This window comes from Perca flavescens, chromosome 15, assembly GCF_004354835.1.
Source record: "Perca flavescens isolate YP-PL-M2 chromosome 15, PFLA_1.0, whole genome shotgun sequence".
Classification (NCBI taxonomy): Eukaryota; Metazoa; Chordata; class Actinopteri; order Perciformes; family Percidae; genus Perca; species Perca flavescens.
The window spans coordinates 17,872,864-17,894,372 of record NC_041345.1 but is presented as its reverse complement, the minus strand read 5'-3'; the positions used below and the strand labels follow the sequence as shown (position 1 = coordinate 17,894,372).

Sequence of the window (21,509 nt, the reverse complement as noted above, 5' to 3'; positions counted from 1 at the left end):
TCACAGTTTTAGCACAAAACGTCCAACTGAAGGTCACTGTGCTACTCTGACCATTTTCAGCATAGGATTGAATCACTGATGTCAGTCACACACAGAGTGAGAGAGAGAACAAGAGAGGTCAACAAACATCCAAAAAGTGTACAAATTCAGTCTTGGGCCTTGCAGGCTTCAGCTGTGTGTGTGTTGCACAGTGTGAGCTCGCTGGTCACCTTGGCTCAGTGGGTGATGATACTATAGAAAACAGCAGTAAGGAGGAGGATCAAAAAGAGGTCAAAGCGAGAGGCCACTTGAACAGCAGACGAGCGAAATCACAGAGAAAATTATACGGTGAGCAGCAATATAAGAGCAAGCGGCTGACAGAAAGAATTTGAAAAAAAAAGACAAAAAGGATTCTGCAAACATACATTGTTAAATGTGTTTGCATATGATGCCTTGCACATGCATACAGTATATTTACCAATAAAGTCTTGACCAAGAGAGTCAGTAAGCACTGAAGCATGCTTAGAATACAGATACATATTAATTTATGTGTATACAAGATGTTGTGTTTGTGAGCCAAGGACCAGCCTGGTAGCCAAGCAACCTGACCCTGATCTGTTGGAGATGAGAAAAAGGCTGGAGGCCCTGAGATGAAGAAAAAGAGTTCTTTTGAAGACACCAAGAGGGAGAGGTTCTGCTTCACCCCGCATTGTGGTCATGAGGGTGTCACTGTAAACCATTCAGCGTTACGTCTGTGAACACTCTTACACTCTGCCTGTCGGAAACAGTTTACACTTACCTACATCAACATATGAGGATGTGTGTGGATGCTTCTCTCTCTAAGTTCCCAAATTATGCCCTCTCACTCTCTCTTAGTTCTTATCTCACCTTTCTTTCTCAACTCTTTTCTCTTTATGCAAGGATGGGTTTAATGTTTACATTTCCCCCTTCATGTGAAATGCACTCTAACACCAGCGATTCCACAAAATAACACTAACAATCTCAGATAACCATCTAAAAAAAAAAAAAAAAAAGAACCAATCCTTGGATTTCCCCAAGAGAAACGTGGCAAGTGGCCTCAGAGTGACCCCTTTAACATCTAATATTAATGCTTTCTGTCCAATGACCCTGTGAGATGAATAAGTGTCTTTAGCATTGAGCACTACATGAAGCCACTTTAATGCATTTAGCTGGGGCATATTTCACCACCAGCTCCCTGAGGTGGAAGTAAACACGGTATCCACCTCTAACAACACATGGTGACAGACATGCGGTTTGTCTCTTGTCAGTCGATTCAGAGCTGCCAACAACAATTAAAAACTAAACAATACTCTTAAAACAAACACACATACCACTTACATCTCCTCAGGGTGTAAAGGCATGCAAAACTAAAAGTTCATACTGTGGTTTTTAGTTACATATTTTTTCTGTACAGTTAGTTAACTGAACGTAGTTGAATAACAACAAGGGCACTCGGAGAGCGCAGACCTCCGCCTGGGCATGCCCTATCTCCCAATGTTAATGCAATGTAAACTTTCTCAGTCAGGAACTCATTTTTCCAACTATTCCGAGACCCCATGAGTGCTGCCCTATCTTGCAATATTGACAAAAGAAAAAAATAATGTGTGTATCCGCTCCAAAATGTAATGGGTTCTTTCTTGGCCAATGTTACACCCTTCTACCAAGTTTCATGAAAATCGTGCCAGTAGTTTTTCCGGTAATCCTGCTGATGGACAAATAAACAAACTGAAAATGTAACCTCATTGGTGGAGGTAATTAGTTCAAAGTTGCTGGCTCATAAGTTATGTATATTTTCTTCAAACTACAATAACTAATGGCATTTTTCCATTACACGGTACCTGCTTGACTCACCTCGACTCTACTCGCCTTTTTTGGTTTTCCACTATGAAAAAAAGTCCCTGGTACCTGCCAACAGGTACTTTTTTTTAGTACCACCTCCGTCAAGGATCCAAGCGAGCTGAGGCAATACCAAAAGGTGACGTGAAAACCTGCAGACTACTGATTGGTCGGAGAGAATTGTCACTAATCACTGCGTCATCACTGCTAGCTACAGACGGGGGTGTCCTAAACAAACCCGCCATTTTTAAATAGTTTAGTCAGCAGTGTTTTTTTTGCTGCCTCCAGCTTCTTTTGAAACAAAATTTGTCTTGTGGCAGTGGCAACAGCCACACTCGCCTCAGGCATGAGGCGGTACTAAATCTGCAATGGAAAATGGAGGATGGGGCACCGCAGCCGAGTCGAGCCGAATAGAGTAGAGCTGGTACTAGCAGTGGGTAAGCCATAAGTTCTGTGGAGAGAACCCTCCTTTAACTGTCAAGCAATGTATGCTGGGAAGTGTGCTAATATGCTGATCACAAATACACTTTTACCTGGACCAATTCAACTCATCAGTTTTGAAATGGGTCTGAAAATGAAAACATTTTAGGTTGAATGAACTTGAAATTAATAGAACTAATCTATTTTCATTAAGTTAATGATAAATTATTTGTTGATTCCACTACATTCTTCTATGGTGTTTTATAGCGTGTGCATGTAGTCATCTCCACAAACTAGCAGGAGGATAAGGGTGTGGGTGGGATTTTGTGGAATATTGGGGTGGTTAAAATGAAGAATTGTAGCTATAATTAGAGTACATATATTTGGTAAATGTTTCAGTTTACATGATAATCCCTTTAACACACTCTCCATCAGTGCCAACAATTCATTTTCTCTCACACACAAATGGAATTCCTAAAGGAACTGAAATGGTTCCTTCAGTCAAACAGTCAACTCAAACTCATTAATATTATACATGTGTCCAATATTATTGAGAAATAGCATTAAAGTGAATGTGTATAGCAGAGTAAATGCATAATTAAACTATTTGACCACACCTTGTCTTGCATTGCCTATTTCCACAGTGCCTATCTCCACAGTGCTGTGGAGATAGGTCTGGCTTCACCACAGATACATTCTGGGATAGGAGAAAAAAACTCATCAGGGTTGTTTGCATTTCTTTAAACCAATTACAATCATATAGGGCGGCGCTAAGCTCCAGATGCAGCGACGGTGCCTCTGTAAATGGTCTTGAGAAGGAACTTGTTTTGGTGGAACATTTGCAACCTGCAAAAGAAAACGCCACGTCAAATGTTAAATGAAGTTTAGAAGTTAACTGTTCACACAATACAGTAGTGTGAGATATTTAAATTAGCTGGATAAATGGTTAAACGTAATTTGCTCTACCAGTGTATTGCCGTGTGTACTTTGTCCAAAGCAATCCGAACCAATCGGTCCCAGAACGTCCCAGTTACATAGTAAAAGCAAGAAGTACCAAGCAGGCCTGCCTTGCTGCTATTAGCTCGAAGTTTGTTGTCGTTTCCCGAAGCGAACAGAGTTTGAGAACGGCAACACACAAAGAGCAGAAGGTAAGGGACATCTGGCGCTTAAGCCACACGTGGAATGTCAGGCAATTTTCCTGCAAATGTACTTCTGTTGATCCAGACTAGACCACACCCAATTTAAAGTCATAGTTTGAACTTAAGTTCTAGGAGGCTTTGAGGTACTGTGAGGCGGACAATTCTCCAGTCAGGAAGCAGCGAGACACTTGTACACTTGATCACTTTTGTAGTCACAAGTACTTGTTTTCCCCAGTGGTGGCACAACATGTGCAAGGTTAGCCTTTTTGTTTACAGTACATCCAATTAGTAACAACTATGTGGCTGTTTTCTATTTATGTTTATGCCAATGATAAATCCAAAGAAAAAATACCTGACAGCTACACTAAGAGCTCCCCGTTGTGAAGAATCTGCAGTCTGCTAAACAAACATTTTTGTGAAATGCGTTTGTGTGCTTGTTCCATGTGTTTTACACCTAAAATAGGGTACTTCATCGGAATATGCTCAGTAACAAAAGGAAATGTATACAGTGTGTCAGTATCAGTAACTTCACGCTGTGCACATGTGAGGTAACATTAGAGGGAGACTCAAGCACTTCATGCTCTCTAGGAGAATGTCAAAATGCTGTTATCATCTGAACTACTGCACAGGGAGTGTTATGGTTTCTCAGTAACAACACAAACAGGGAATCTATATGAAAAGGGATTTTTTTTTGCCTTCTCATTTGTGTTCACCATAACGATGTAGCTAGCTTAACCCAACTAGTATGGTTGTAGGTAACAGCCAACAACTGACACATTGCCAAGGTTTTATACTACGCATGTCCACACAGGCTGTTATTACTGTACTGTCTTCCTGAAACCAAAAGTCCTCTACCAAACGGCTCATGACAAATACAGTGCCATAAAACACCATCTCTTCTTGCTCTACCTCCTTTATTCACTGTAAAAACTCTCAAATGCCAAACTCACTCTATCTAAAGATAAAAAACACTTTATCATACCAACAAGACAGATTGCAGCATTTATCAACTAGGGCCAGAGAAGCCAGCTCTAAAAAGGTGCTGTCCATAAATAAAGTCTATACAGAGCACAATGTCAATTTCTCTAAATCTACACAGTGATATTCCACTTGATTTTTCAGAGCTCTTACTTGTTACAACAACTACTGAGCACAAAGATTGCAGCAAAAGAGGCGTTCAGTAGAAAATCCAATTTTAATTCAAGTGACAGTTTCACACGCCCAATTTTGACATGACTCACTTTAGGATGGACTGATTCCAACATCTGTACACCAACATACCCTTCTCTCTCTCTCTGTACATTGGTGATTATATAATGCACTTTTGTTATCAGAGCACTGCCAGCACTGATGAAATAGACATGTCAAACTTCAAGAATTCCTCCAAGCAGAAAGCTGTTAAATCATGTTATTATTGGCCCCAGTAGACTCAGATTCAGTGTATGTGTATGTGTGTGTGTGTGTGTGTGTGTGTGTGTGTGTGTGTGTGTGTGTGTGTATGTGTCTGTGGAAGTGATGTTCAATGTGAAAACCCATTTTACGGTTTATGTCTCAGGATCTTGCATGCAGTCAAATTTTGTGCCACTTTAAAAAGGCAATGAACCCTGAATGTCCAGTGAGTTATAATATGTAGCTTTGTGTTAATAAAGCCAGACATGAAGATGCAATAGGACAGTTTATGTTAACATATTACAAAAGGTTATCAATGCAAAGCTATAAACTATACCTTATGTTTCAAACACTATCAAAAGGTTATTAAAAAGGTGTGGCCGGGCTGGATAAGTGGTAGAGCAGGCGCACATATACGGAGAGGTTTATGACTCAACGCAGAGGTCCAGGGTTCGAGTTTGACCTGTGGCAATTTCCTGCATGTCTAACCCCCCTCTCTCTCCCCTTTCTCACCTAGCTATCCTGTCAAAAATTAAAGGCAGAAAAGCCCAAAAAAAGGTTATTAAAAAGGTAACAAAAACACTATAAAGTCACTACCATTGTATTAATACATTGAATATATTTAAGTGTGTATAAGAAAACTGTAGGCTATTACAGTGATATCCCTTTAAAAGGAAAGTGAATATTGTATTTGCTATAATTACCCAAAATGTAACATATAGGCTGCAGTACAGAGCAGAAAGTGCAAGAGGAGGTGAACTCATTGACAATTTTCTGTGGAAAATACTATTAAGTAAGATCATAAATCTGGATGGGGCATAATGTTGGGTACAGAGGAGGATGGAGTACATGAGTGAAGCAAATGTTGCCAATATCGACCCATGGCCGACTATAAATATGAATAGTAGTTTTAGGATATCTACCTCATTTTTGGTTAGAAGGCTACAAACGAGGGACCAAAATAAAACCTTAAATACATGTTACACTGACATAGCATCCCCACTTAAAGGCATAATGGTGATCTTTGTATTTTCTCCCACTGTCGCATATTTTATGGTTTGATTTTAATTGATTTATTTATAAGTTATATTAGTTGAGTAGGCAAACATCTTACTTTATCACTCACAAAAAAGTGTGGAGAAAGGCGATTAGACGTCTGGCGCTGCTGATGCGCCATTACGCATAACGTCTAAAATCCATGGTCTTTATCCATAAAATACACGTAGTTATTCCAGCAAAAGCGATGAGCGAAATACAACTTTGCCACACCACATGCTCAATTTACTCCTCTCTTTCAAAAGTGTGCACCTGAAACTATCGCATCGAGATCCATTTCAGCCAAATTAAAACTTTTGCAGAGACACCACTCTTCCTCACGTGTGACAATACAAGAAGACAGGAGAGCGCATTGTCTTACCGGTCCCGTTCCGTTTCCGACTTTCCCGGTGCTCGTCCGTGCCCAGCAACTGTGGAAACAGATTGGTACAGACTGCCAACGCAAAAAATCCCAGAGCTGTCCAGGGCAGCGGTTTTGTCAAGTCAGACACCGTTGTGCAGACTGAGGCAGGAAGTGCCTTTAACAACAAAAGGCATACATGTGTTTGCACCATCAAAGAAGCAGCTGCATGTCATACTACAGCTGTTAATTTGAATGGACTTTTTGAGATGAAAAAATGCCTTGAAACGGTTCGAGTTTCTCTTCATGTTTCAGTCGAGGTTAAGCTTATAATAGGCCTATTATATATTTAGCATTGGGCAACAAACCCTCTTTAATCGGCTTAAAGAAGAACAAACATGTTAAAAGAAAATTTACAAAATAGCTCAATACTTAAGTGATGTATAGGCCTATTTAATTTTTATGGTCGAGTTTACTTTATAACACAAGAGCCATAAATCTAAATTAGTTTTATTTTGAAATACATGACCGGATGTCTTTGCTCTTTTTATGAGTATTCACACTGACCCGCTGGTGCGACTCCAGTCCAGCAGCACATCAACTATAAATTGTTCTTTACACTTTACTGACTGTAGGTAGGCTGATCACCAATATTTAAATCATAACTTTATATATAGTAAAATGATATAAAACGTGGCAAAACTGGTTCATTTTATTTCACAAGCCACCCACCCCCTCTTCTCTACCCAAACATGTTTTATGTGGATTCATTGTTTTTTTGTGTCATACCACTCACTTTAATGTAATATGACTTCACGAATATTTTCCATCAAAAATAAGAGACTGAACAAACTGTGCCATGGGCATTTAATGAGTGTTAATTAATTTTATTATATAAGAATACAAAATCAATCCACTAATTAAATGTGTTTTATAGTGGACATTCATGTGACAGCACCTCACAGTTAATAATTATTAGCAGTACAACAGCTGACCCTGTACTGTAGTGGCATGTTGATGTAAGTGAATACTATTGGTAAAATATAATGTGACAGACAGTGTGTAAGTGATGGGGTTGTGCTGGCAGATTTGAACAGTCAAAAATAGTTACAGCAGGAACAATAAACATCCCACAGTGCCAGCCTTGTTCTCGTCATCCAAGAAAAACATTGTTTAGTATGCAGAGTTTGCTGATGATGTAAATACTTGACAGTTTTAGGGCCTTTTTATACTAAATTTGTTCCATTAAATTCTATTTAATCTATATACATGATTAACAGAAAGGCCAATTGCCCTGATAATGTCCTGGGGCCTTTTACAATGGCGTGTCAAAGAACAGGTTGTCACCAGTGAGGTGATGGATACTCTTGGCTCTCCTCTTTATGAGGATGTCCTTCTTTATGCAAATATGCTGGCACTCAAACAAGCAGTGATCATAAAAATAACCCACAGTCAAGAACATGGGGACCATAGTGAATGAAACACAACCCAATTGTCTCTTCCAACACCAGCCGTGCCCCTTAAAAGTCTTCAATCCATTAATGTAGATTTTTATCATTTGAATGGTGGTGTTCAGCCTTTAAAGAATGAAATCAACCAGAAGCATGGCCCCTATCTTGTCTTTTTTCTAATCCATTTAGTTTCTCAAGCACCAGTACTAGTCCTCTCCGCCTGAACACTGAGCCCCTGGTACTGGCTAAAGGGCAGAATGTAAGCCAGATTCAGAGCCTTATGAGGTATCTGATTGCACACTGTCCAAATCATGCACGCAATCAAACCAGCAAGCACCTGCTTCACACAGCGTTTCAGACCACACTGTTGGTGCAACTTGCCCTTTCAGTGCTGACAGTGCTGATTATAGACTGCTTATAGTGATAAATAAAGGAGGAGGGTAAACTGTGACCTTTGTCCAGTGGTCTTCATAAAGGAACAACCTCTAATTTAAATAGAAGTCCTATAAACAGAAGCATTAAATTATGCCCTTTTTCACTTAAGGAAAAGTTCAACATTTTGGAAAAATACATTTATTTCCTTTCTTGCTGGGAGTTAGATGAGAAGACTCTCATGTCTGTATGGTGAATAGGAAGCTGCAGCACAGCCAGCTAAGTTAGCTTAGCACAAAGACTAGACCTGGTGTAGTCCCGCTTTGCCAGACCCTGTTCCAAAGTGTGCTGAAGGAGAGTCTGGCTACTCCCCAAAGATTTGGGGATGGGAGGAAAATGTGCTCTGGTTTAATGGCATTTCTTTAAACCAATCAGAATCATCATGGGTGGTGCTAAACTCTGCACAGAGCCGCTGCAAAATAGTCTTGCGAGAGAAAACTCACATTGGACAGATAGTCTAGCTAGCTGTCTCAATTTACCCTGCAGAGATCTGAGGAGCAGTCAACAATAGTCCTCATAAATCCACCGAATTTAAAATTCCAACACAAAGAATGCGGAAGGAAACAGAAAATACATGCATCCGGCGGAATTTCCTGCAGCACCGGAGAAATCACGGAAGTGGAACGCGAAGGATATAGACTTTAATCAGGGAAACCCCTAACAGGGCTTTGCGCCAAAAAGATAACAAAATGCGCCTACCAGCACCTCCAAAGCTTACTAATTACTAACTAAACATTACGTCTTGTTTGTTCAATCCGTACAAAAATGACAATTTACCAGGTAATGTAACAGACTATTTCTTGGTTGGGACCAGTACCTTCCTGGAGTCTCTGCTGTTTGCATATTTACAAAAATTATAAATTATTGATTTAAAGTTCCATATTACAATATAACTTAAATTATGTACATTATAAAGTTCTGGAATTCATTTTTATATCAGAGCAAAAAATGAACTCTAGTCTATAAGCTAAGAAAACGGATTTATTCTTATTAAATGCATTTGGTCTGGACTTCTGCTTCTGGTTTCTGTATCTGCAGGCAAACATTTATTCTCTCCCCTCCTATTGAATAAATCACCACTAGGTCTGAAGAACTGTACAGTAAATCCATACATCTTGATAGGCCTATATAGCCTCTTAAACTCCCACTGCTCTCAAAAGTCTGTCCATGCATCAACCTGGTTTCCACAGCAACCAAAGTGGCAAGCTTTGTCCATCCAAAGTGAACTTTAAAAACCCATCTTTAAATGGAGCCTTTGATGGACTGAGTGAGTGCAGTCTGAAACGAGCAAAACAAAAAGGAGGGCGGGTGAAGAAACAATGGCACTTCAGGCAGTTGATTAACTTCAGCATGAGTGCAGCCAAAGTGGCAAGTATGAAGAAAGATAATGGAATATAGAAATGTTAGGTTAAAACTACAATTACCACCTCATGGTTGTATGCCTCCGCCAACCAGTCAAGTTGTAATTTACATCCATGTCTGTCCATTCTTGTAATATAGTATGTAGCGAAGGCAATTTAACAAATAAAAGAATTTATTTTGGTGAAATGGAAGTCATTACTATGTTGACATGTTTGTATCAACATAGTGATGTGTTTTCACTGGAAGCATGTGGTCTTCACTTAGAGACTATTTTACAGAGGAGTAAAGAGGACTGATAGAGAGCTTCGTCACACCTGAAGCTCAATATCCAATGAGATGTGCTGGACGACCAGAGGAACAGTAGGCCCCATCCTGGTTGTCATTCAGGGAGAGGAAGTGAAGATGGTGGACTCGTACCTTGGGGGTCCAAATAAAAAATGTAAAACTGGACTGGACTCTCAACACCAGAGCCCTCTGCAGGAAGGGACAGATTGTTCTCCCTGAGAAGACTCAGATCCTTCAGTATGTGCTACAGACTGCAGATTTTCTATCAGTCTGTAGTAGCCACTGTTCTTCGGGGCGGTGTGCAGGGGTTGTAGCATCAAGGCTTAGAGGTCAGCAGTCTCAACAATGGGTGGCTGGGTAATCAGGCTGGAACTACTGTAGACAGTGTGGAGGCAGTGCAGAGAGAAGGACAAGGGACCAAATCAAAGCCATCTTGGATAAACCTTCTCACCCTCTCTACAACAAGCTGTGCTTGGCCAATCTTGTGATAGAGCACAAAGTTGTAGACATGACAGTAGACAATGCTTTGAATACAGATGTTGCTGCAAAGAAGCTAAAAATTCTAAAATGTGGATGCACCGCAAATACACCACGCTCAACTTCCCCACACGCACACTGTATGGGTTGTAGCTGCTGTGGTAGTGGGCTAATCACACGTGACATTAAATCGAATTGCAGTGACTGGCTGCGATCATTTGACTGGAGAAGTTTCAATACTACTTGGTGGGTTATTTCATTGAGATTTAAGATTTCCTCTGGATTTTTATTCATGTTCACCATCCATAACATCTCTCTCTCTCCAACACAGTATGTAGCTCTAAAAAGGCTGTAAATGTATGTGTGATTATGTAAAACACATAATGCATATAAAATGTGTAGCTTTACACTGTATTGTCTTTAAAAGGGGAAGATGTGTTTTTTTTTAGGTATTAAAGGAATATAAACAACCTCTTGTTGCAGAGCTTATTTATACATGCGTTTTAAAGCTTAAGTCCACTCTGGAATCATTTCACGCTGTGTTGTGTGCTTTCTTTTGACAGTGTCAAAAGGTGGATTTTTCCTCTTCATCATGAAGTCCTTGCTTTCACAGACTGGTAACACTCCACTCTAAAGAGCTTTTATTTTATTTATTTATTTTTACACATTCAATCCTGTATCTTCTAAATAAAAAGCATTTCTCAGTAGTAATAGTTTTGTACAAGTGCCACTTTAATGTGGCTGTTGCATACCAGGCTTCTGCATTGAAAAGACACTGAGCTCCCTGTGAAATAAGTCATGGATTTAATGTGTCCCTGTATAAAAGAAATGGGAGGCAACTTAAAATCCCATAACCCACTGCAACATCAGTTACGGTTTACTTGCGCTCTTTCTCCAGACTGAGGGCACGCTGCTGCCCCGTTGATGGTCACTTGCCCTTGGCGTTGGTTTTAATTAGAAGAGTCCAGTGGGATAGAGCTAATTATGCTGGCTGACTATTGAGACACTAATGGCAAAAAAGGCTAGTACAAATGAGGTTACAGCACACTGACTTAGGTAAGAGGATAAAAGGCAAAGACACATCATAAAAACAAACAAATTTCAGTGGAGAAGACACTGTGTTAGTTTCCTCAGACAGTTATTGGCTTCCTGGAGGAGAAAATGCTTAATAATCTGCACCACAGACACTGTCAGTTAGACTTTGGTTGTCCATCTAGGCTCAATCAATTTTCTAGATGCCTGCAGTGGGACAGATTGATATGTGACTGACAGTTACCAAATGGAGAATCACTGCCAAAGATGCAGAGGGGTAAGCCGTTGCTTTGATGTGAGAGAAGTGCAGCAAAACAAAAATGGATAAATCTACATATTTTTAGTTATAATGACATAAGATATATTGGGCCGATCTTGGCATTTTATTAATCATCAAATATTGGTCTAGTGGTGGTTTCAATACAAAGAGCTTCGCATTTTCTTGATAGTATATGTGAAAATATTAATCTCAAGGTATGTTCATGAAGAAAAAAGATTGATTGTCGACAGCAGATTTTTCTGAAATGTCACATAATGAATTTGTGACAAGCACCTTTCTCAAACTCCTTCATGTTTTGCAATGAGAGCAATTGAAGTCACTTGATTAAATATTGGAAGACTTTGGATTAATATGCACACACACACCCACGAACACACACACACACACACACACAAAACACACACACACACACACACACACACACACACACACACACACCTTTATACATCACACAAGGGTCCCATTTTTAAATGACTTAAGTTTTTCTTTCAGTATTTGTTTCTTGATTAGGTTTTATTCACTTGGCATATTCCAATTATTACATATTATATTAATATTAGGGTATTAAATGACAACCTCAAGGTACTGCAGTAGAGTAACTGCAGCCATATGCTAACAGCACCCTTAGCCTAACTGTCTTGTGTGATTTATAACTTGGCAGTTAACCTCCCAGTGCTGCTGGTGACTTTCATGGCTTTTTTCCTAGTGAGGGAGACACAGCACCCGCAGAGGAACAAAGCCTCCCAACTCTCACACTATCAGATTTCTATTCCCCAGGGAGGACAAGGAAGCAAAAGCTATACATGTCAACATAGTGATGTGTTTTCACTGGAAGCATGCAGTCTTTACTTAGAGACTATTTTACAGAGGAGTAAAGAGGACTGATAAAGAGCTTTGTCACACCTGAAGCTCAATATCCAATGAGATGTGCTGGACTACCAGAGGAACAGTAGGCCCCGTCCTGGTTGTCATCCAGGGAAAGGAAGTGAAGAGGGTGGACTTGCACCTTGGGGGTCCAAATAAAAAATAAAAAACTGAATTAATTTTCACTGTTATGCAGATGACACCCAATTATACTTATCAATCAAGCCAGGCGAAACCAGTCAGTTAGCTAAACTTCAAGCGTGCATTAAAGATATAAAATCCTGGATGACCTACAATTTTTTGATGTTAAACTCAAACAAAACTGAAGCGATTGTGCTGGGCACAAACACCTCAGAAATTCATTATCTAAGGACATAGCTACCCTGGATGGCATTGGCCTGGCCTCCAGCACCACTGTTAGAAATCTAGGAGTTATTTTTGATCAGGATATATCCTTTAATGCCCACCTAAAACAAACCTCAAGAACAGCCTTTTTTCATTCAGGATTGAATTTAAAATCCTTCTCCTGACCTACAAAGCTCTAAATGGTCAAGCACCATCATATCTAGAAGAGCTCACTGTCCCACTAGAGCACTGCCCTCCCAAAATTCAGAGCTACTTGTGGTTCCTAGAGTCTCTAAAAGTAGAATGGGAGCCAGAGCCTTCAGCTACCAGGCTCCTCTCCTGTGGAACCAGCTCCCAATTTGGGTTTGGGGGGCAGACACCGTCACCCCATTTAAGAATAAACTTATAGTTAGGGAATGAGGAGTTGCAGCTTCCGTCTAACCCGGCCCACCTGCTTCTCTTCATAGTCATCAGATTCATCTACCATATAAATAATAATAGTATAATAAAAGTAGAGGGAGGCAGGCCAGTATAGCTCGATCCGGTTGGGGAGAGTTCTATCCCAACCAGGCTCCTCTCCTTAACCGGTCTCTCTTAGTTATGCTGTAATAATTCTAGACTGCTGGGGAAGTTCCTTCCTTCCTGTGACACACTGAGCTGCTCTCTCTTCTCTTTTTCCATTGTTTCCATTTGAGTGCATCCTTGTCCCAGAAATGCTTGTTACTAACCTAGCTCTGGGGAGTTTTCTCCCTGGAGTCCTTATGTTTCTTTTTCGCCCAGAATATTTCCTTGGATTATGGTAGCACCAAGGTGGTTGCAGCTGTCGCTGTGGTCCTGCTACACCCTGCTACGCTCTGCGATGCCCTGCAGTGCCCGGCTGCGTCCTGCTACATCCACCCATGCTCTGCTGTGCCACGCTACATCCTGTAACACCCTGCAGTGCCCGGCTATGACATGAACTACTACGACTAACATTTGTAGTCTCTGTTCCATTATCTTTATTATGACTATTATTGCCACTGTTCATCTCATCACCAACCGGCAACGTCAGACACCGCCTACCAAGAGCCTGGGTCTGCAGAGGTTTCTTCCTAAAAGGGAGTTTTTCCTCGCCACTGTCGCATTAGCCACCACTAATGCTTGCTCTTGGGGGAATTACTGGAATTGGTGGGGCTTTGTAAATTATATAGTGTGGTCTGTAAAGTGTCTCGAGATAACTCTTGTTGTTATGATTTGATACTATAAATAAAATTGAATTGAACTTGTTTAGAGGCTAAAAGCACGTTTAAAATTTGCCATGTTTCAGTCTCCTGGGTGCAAACTGTAGCAGGAGGATAACACAGTATAGGCAGCAGCGATTGTTTTTGTTTTTCTCGCTACTGACAGCACTCCAAATTTATAAACAACAGAACTACGTGTTGAAATCGACCGGAATGGTCCTTTAAGCCACTGTGAGTTTACCAGGAAGCTCACCCTCTGGCATATAAAGCTTATATGTGAGCATGTTTCTATGTGCAACCTCTAAAAATAGTTTATTGTACAAAGCCAATTCAACTGTTTAAATGCAGCTCTTATCTTCTGGGTCTTGGCAATGACCCTGCATGAGAGTCCAGAAAAGCACTTTACTCAGTAGAGGCTGGGGCTTTTTTACTCTTGAACCTACATTATAGATGATAGCCTACCAGAGGGGTATTGCACAAAACCAGGATAAGGGATTAAGTCGGGATATTCAGGTTATCCTGGATGAATTTAGCTTTGACTTGGTTGCACAAAAGCAGGTTGAATTAAACCCAGCCAAGTAACCATGGAGATTTATTCTTTGCAGCTAGCCTGGTCCAGAGCAGGCTAACAGGCAGGCTAAGATTAATCCTGGAGTCTGATGTGTTAAATCAGCTGCCGCTCTGATCCGAAATAAACGTGTTTAACAGTTTTTCCGTTAATTGTCTTCTGAATGTGTTCTGCTTCATTTTATTAACATGCATTACTTGTCACTATTGCTGTCACGAGTTTGATTAAATCCTACTACTGCAGTTGTTGAGATGGTAATGGTAAAAAGTGGGACGATACGGAGGAAATGGGCTTTTAATCCGCTGCTGTCCCCGTGAAATGTGCCCCCGCCCGTGGAACGCGGGGAGGCGGGGGGGAGGCAGGGGGATCCTCCCACACCGTGCAGTGGACTCTAAAAGCGGACTTTTAACATCAATAACGAAGACAATGGCACCTGATCAAATGTCCTTTTTTACCAAATGGGAGTGAGAATGTGTTGGAATGCCACAAAGCTTCTTAATCATTTTATTTTGGTGCTGTTACTCGTCATCTTGGAGCTTGGGAGTGAGAAAAAAAAACCTGAATAATAACAGGCTACATTTTACAGATATGCTTACAGTGTGTATTGAAGTCACTTTTTTTCTAGTTTTTGTCCAGTCATGCTTGTTCTGTATGAACATTAATTGTAGAAAGATATTTAGAATTACACATAGCTTATGGAGATTTGTGCATATGGTTGTAAAACATATTCTCGCATTTTGAATACGCTTTGAAATTAAGCCTAGTCCTTATAAATTTCCCAGGAACAAGATATATATATTTTTTATTTATATAGTGCTTTACAGGCAACGCAAAGACACTTTACACTAAAACCAGCACATTTAGCACATAAAAACATATACAGCAATAAAACCAACACATAAAACATGCATATTAAAGCAATTAAAACGTGGAGTGACTAAGTAGATTTTTTTAAAATACATATGTATTCAGTCGGTCCGCTATTGTCTGTTGGGCTTTTTTTCCATTTGATAACAGCCGTAATTCCCTTTTTGCATATTATATGTTTCACCTCCTCGTAAATTTCCATTAGAAGCTGCTGCTGCACGCGTCTTTTCCATTTCTGCATCAGTAAATCTGTGATTGATACCGTGGTCTATTTAAGAAATCCGTGAACGTGCACTTATCCCAGCTACGTACACCTAGCTTGACATAGCTTCACCTACTTATCCTGGCTCGGCAAACGTGCAACCGATTAAGCCGCGATGAGTGGATCACACTAAGTCAAGCTGCGCTTTTTCATTTATCCTGGATTTCTTTATTCTATGTTTGTGCAATAGCCCCCTGGTCTCAACAGGATTAATCGTCAAAGCGACACGCGGGAGACATCTATACTGAGGGGAATTGAAATTCGGAAGTCTTAGCCTTTCCTGAAAAACAATATACAATAAAATGTATGTCTTTTTGCTCCATCTTTAAGTCTATGGTTAGATACCCGTCTATTGATTTCAACAAGATGATATACATTTATATCAATAAGACAGTAAATGGTTATTCTTGATATATCACATTTTGCCCGCCTAAACTCACGGTTATAGGGCTTTAAATAAACCAAAGCTTGGCTTCAATGGAAGTGAGTGAATCACCAAATGAAATATATCTATCCCTGTATAGCCTTGGAAGGTTACTGACTGAGAAGCATGCAGTGAATGGTAGAATGAAATTAATAATGACTTGAGTAATAGTGGACATATTGATATCTCATTCTCACCCATATCAGCACATCTTGGCCTATTCAAAAGTAATGAAACAGTCATAGCTCACGAACCCGCAGTCTCACTTAATCACACGGCAGAGACAGATGGACCGATTTACAGGAAAGAAAGTGCATAGATAAGATGAATACATTTGTGTCTCTTTACCAAGTTTCTCATTACGGTGACATTGCTATGTTATGAAAGAAAGACATACAAGAAAAATAATATTCTAGCACTCCTGGCTCAGGAAAGGAATCATTTGCAGGAAATGAGGCTAGTCATAATCATGGTCTAAAAGCTGCATCTACTGATATAATCTGTCCTCATTTGGCTACACAGGCACATAGAAATCATTTATTTTCTTCCACAGTTTCTCTTGAATTCTGTCTGATGATCACCTGATAAGTTCTACTGGCAACGTAACATTTCTTATCAGGAAACTGTGATTTGCAGAATTATATATCAGGAGAGGAACGGTGTGGGAGATAGACAGCCTATGGAACAGCAAAGTGCCCCCCTACAGGCTAAATTCAAAACATTTTACTTATAATATTTTTGTTCCGGTGTCCCATTTTTTTGTTGTTGCTTTTTTTCCATGCCAGCGTGGGTTTGTGCTTGGATTTCCTCCCACAGTCTGAACACATGCAGGTCCAATAAGGTGGAACCTCTAAACTGCCTGTAGGTTGCGAGTGTGAAATGGTTTCCTGTGATAGACAAGCAACCTGCCCAAGGTGCCTTGTTTTTTCTATAGATGGAAATATCGGTCTGTCTGTTGGGTGCTCGGTCCACTGTTTCGGTACAGACTGAGATAACTATTCTATGGATTGCCTTGAATTTTTTATTTACAGACATGTATGCTCCCCACAGGATGAATCCTATTGATTTTGGTAATCCTCTGACTTCTCATCTAGCACCAGCTACATTTCAGTTAGTACTTTGGTTTATGAGCAAATACTTGAAAACTAACAACATCCCCATCAGCCTGTACTTTGTGTACTCTGTGCTAATTAGCAAATGTTAGCAAGCTAAAACGCTAAACTAAGATGGTGAACATAGTAAACATTATACTTGCTTAACATCAGCATGATACCATTATCATTGTGAGCATATTAGCATTTAGCACAAATCATGGCTGTGCATAAGTACAGCTTCACAGAGCTGTTAATATGGCTGTAGACTGCAGGTATGGCAAGTTTAGAAAACTTAAATACTTTTCAACAATAAACAGTATGGCTCTATATAAAGATAATTCAATATAACCTATCCTTCTAAATTTATTTATTTAGTTTAAAACAACTAAAAGTCCCATATATGATATGGTTTTATTTTCTTTCTTCATTTTAGTTTGTTCTACAGAAATATATAAACCTTGACCGCCCCTGTGACTGAAAATCAAGGTAACGCAGTGTGACACAAGTAATTGATGGAGACACCTGGTTGTATTCAGTTGATCACTCACAGTAATAGGGAAGAGGACACTTTATGATGCACATTATTGTGTCATATCTATTGAAGACTAAAATATTAACTAGCGCTGCTGTGCATGGCTATTATGGTTTAAGCATGCATAATTTCTCTGTCATGCCACATCAGCACAGACGCTTTAGGGCTGAGTGATTTGGTTTGATAGCAGTGCTTAAGAGGTGTAACAAGGTGTAAAGCTGTTAGGAAAAGGCGGAAATATGTTGTTTATTGAACTTTACTCTTGTAGATTAGATGCAAGTGTTTTGTTAACCCTGCACAGCATTACCCTTCCTTATTCCCTTTCTTGATTTTTCTACCTGTCATTCTGCGTGAGGCAGTGTATTTCCTCTAACATCTCGGCATGACCTCCAAAGAATTTCTGTCTATTTCTGTCCATCTTTATTTCCTTCGCCCCATCTCTTTTCCCCAAATTCAGTCTCCAATCATTTTCAACTCTCCGATGCAATCACTTCACCTGCTTTCTGCCCCACCGCTCGCTCTGCCTCTCCCCCTCCCATTCCTTTAATCGTTCGGTTTTCTACTGAAGGTTACTCTTGCCTGCAGGGCTATGAAAATGTCAGAAAGGCCCACTCCATTTTCAGCTACGTAAATAGCCATTTCCCGCCAGAGCAAACCCACTTTCCCAGGTCTGACCTGCCATGTCGCACATCACACTTCCCACCTCTTTCTATACACTACATGAGCACAATAGTGAGGGGAAAATGAATCTCGCTCCTTCATTGCTTATCTGTCATTTTTTGTATAACGGACTGCCAGTTCCATTGTTCTCTGTATTCATCACCCTCTTCTCGGTTTAAAACAACCTAGACTTAAGACGAAGAAGCTCAGCCACATAAATTCAAAATCAACTGATCCCATTCCTGCGGTGATTAGCATCTCACTAGAAATACCCATATATGTTGTGATTAAAACCTTGCTTTCAGAAAATATTAAATTAGGACAGAAACTATATCTCATCCAGTTGTAAAATAGGCTAATGAAATATACTCCATACAGCTCCGGAAAACAAGGAGTCTTTAGTATTTACAGCCTCTGATAGACAACTAAACTTCTATTAATCACGTCATGGAACATGGTTGAAAATATTCAAATTTATTCACAAAAATATGCAACAGCCATGTTGAAATAAAATGCTAATTCCACTTTTCAGGACTCACAAAAGAACAGAAATGGACTTATTAACCTAGCCTAAAACCACTTTGTACTCCCCATCCTGAAACAGCTTTTCCGTACCGTCATCATAATTTATCAGCACAGGAAGAAAAATGGGAAAGCGTGTGTTCATTGACAGACACGGAGAAAGCACTTACAGTGTTGAGAATGGCAGAGAAAGGAAGCTTTTCACCCTTCTTCAAGTCATAGAGAGATTTAAATCAAATTTAACACTTTATTCTTAACATTGGAGGGACAAATGCTCTTTTACAGTTGAGCGAGTGTGTTTTGTGTAATCTTTTAAAGGTTTTCTCTAAATTAGAAGAGCTTTAGATGCAGTGGTGAGAGGCAGCATGAGCTTGGAAAGTCTGTTTAGCAACAACAACAACAACAAAAAAAGCAAGCTCCCGCAGGTCATGCAAGGCTTGTTCATTTCCGTGTGTCATGTCCCAGAAAACCCTGTCGTGCTGCGCGCATCACTCCCGTCCTCCACCTCTTCTCCCCTTCACTAACACTCCCCTGATCTTCCCTTTCAATTTCCTGCAGCTCTGCAAGACAATGGAGAGCTACATCAAAGGCCTGCATGAGGGGTTTGATAGCTTACATCAGCAAAAAAAAGAAAGAAGAATCACAATACATTACAATTCATACACAATTCTCGTTCAACAGTATTTCGACAACCCATAATTCTTCATTGCACTTGCGACAGAGGTTATATTTGCTTTGAGATTTCCTTTTGAAAAAGTAAAAGAAAGGCTTGAGACTGAAGAGTGGAAAGCAGTTTTAAAAAGGGATTGGTCCATTTCTTGAGACACCTAAATGTAAGGTATACAGATACGGTAGGACACCTTTAAAAAATGGACAAATTGCCCTCTACATACACGTATATCACATCACAAGGGTCAAGGACACGCTATAGTCTGAAAATATCATTTCTCATGGTCTTGTATAGTTTCCTCACACTGACAAGACATATTGATTCATGCCACAGCCTAACCAGGGGTTTGGTGCTGAATGTGACTGCAAAAATACACATATGTGTGCACACAGACATTGTGTGATAGAGAAGAAATAACAGGGAAATGATGCACACAAAACATAATTGAATGGTCCAGATATAAAATTACTTTTACATCCATTCAGGCTAATTTACCTTGGTTTGCTCAGTGCTGTTCCTCTCTTAACAATGGATATAGTGAGTCAACGCTGTCAGTCTGACAGTGCACTCCCGCTGCGACTGAAAATGGCTTTCAACAGCTTGATCGAATTAATTGGCTTGACTGTTGGGCAGAGGGGGATAGATAGACCATTAGCTATTGAAACGGAAAAGATTGACAAGTACGTTGTTTCTCAGGAATAATTGAGAGGGAGGACTGCGGCTGGAAGGAGAGTGAGGGGTACACAAAGAAAGCAGGCCTCTGATGAGTACAAAAGAATTGATTTTTTTTGCAAAAATTAGCCTGCTTTGTTTCCCTTTCTTGGCAGGAGTCAGATGTTTTGCTGTGCTCCATCTTGTGAAGCATGACTCCCTTTTCTCCTTAGACACAAAACCTATCATTTGGACATTTGTGGATAAACGAGAGAAAAGCAGCTTTACCAAAGACAGGAATAGATATTTTGAGGGAAAAGGGGAGGTGTGGTTGCAGCATGAAAAGTATTCAGCGTGGAAACATGCTTTTTGCGGAATGTTCTGTATATTCAGTGTATGATTAGTTTCATGAGAATATCCAAAGCCAAGAAAAACAACAAACAAAGATGAAGGCTTGAACAATGTTGCTAAATGCTATTGTATCTATTCATGATGCACGAAAGGAAGAGCAAAGAGACTAGTGAGACTGTGGATGAGCAGGAGCAGCGTGGACGCCATGCTACCATATCGCTGCTTGTGTGAGGGTAGCTCGGAGGGCAGGGCAGTGGCAGAGGCATGGAGCTCATTCTAATTGGATCTGTCAAAACTCACCACCCGTTAATGTAGTGCCTCTATTAGGCAAAGCTGCAGTCCATGACCTGCAGCTTTCAGAGTTTGATCGATGGCTCCATTTGTTATTTTGCTGCTGTTGTTTTTGTTGTTGGTGATGATGACCTCGATAGAAATTTTTGAAACAATTGGTTTAAAATTTAATTTGGCAGTAGACAAAAACATTTTGCTGGCTAAATTTAAGTTAGGTTACTAGAATACTAAGCTAACGTTAAAACTGTCCCTGGCTGACTTTTGCATTTTTCCAGCTGACTCCTGTAAAAGGGCCCTTCTCATTGAGAAAATATGTCTTTTAGGATGAGGATTAACTAGTGTATATGAACATAACACTATGGCACATTACGAGTTTGGCTGGGGTTGCCAGAGTGTAAACTTGTCCAAATCCAATAGCAAGAGAAGCTAACGTTTTCCTTATATATAACCCTTATTCTTTCCGCTGCAACCCCAGAGGTGTGAAACAGACTTGGAGAAAGTGAAAAAAAACATAGTAGGTACAAGTATAACAAGTACAACGCTTTAGTGCTTAAATCAGTCTCTGTTGTAGGATGATATCTGTATACAAAAGCACAATTAAATGGCTTTGACATGCATATAGTCTGCGGCACTCCCTTCAATGAGAATCTATATCTCTCATAATTAGTCATATTGTCAGTAGGCGGTGC

General features: G+C 40.1%; 1 protein-coding gene across 2 annotated transcripts in view; it reads right to left on the bottom strand.

Moving 5' to 3' along the window:
* The window catches only part of znf385c (zinc finger protein 385C), a 168,528-nt gene that overhangs the window by 141,284 nt on the left and 5,735 nt on the right, over positions 1 to 21,509 (bottom strand). Inside the window, exon 1 of one of the 2 annotated variants that reach the window (XM_028599926.1) lies at positions 6,202 to 6,254. The exons of the other annotated variant lie outside the window; for it this stretch is intronic. The gene's annotated coding sequence lies outside the window, so the exon portion shown is untranslated. Of the gene's footprint in view, positions 1 to 6,201; positions 6,255 to 21,509 lie in introns of those variants that run through there. 2 annotated transcript variants of the gene reach the window in all.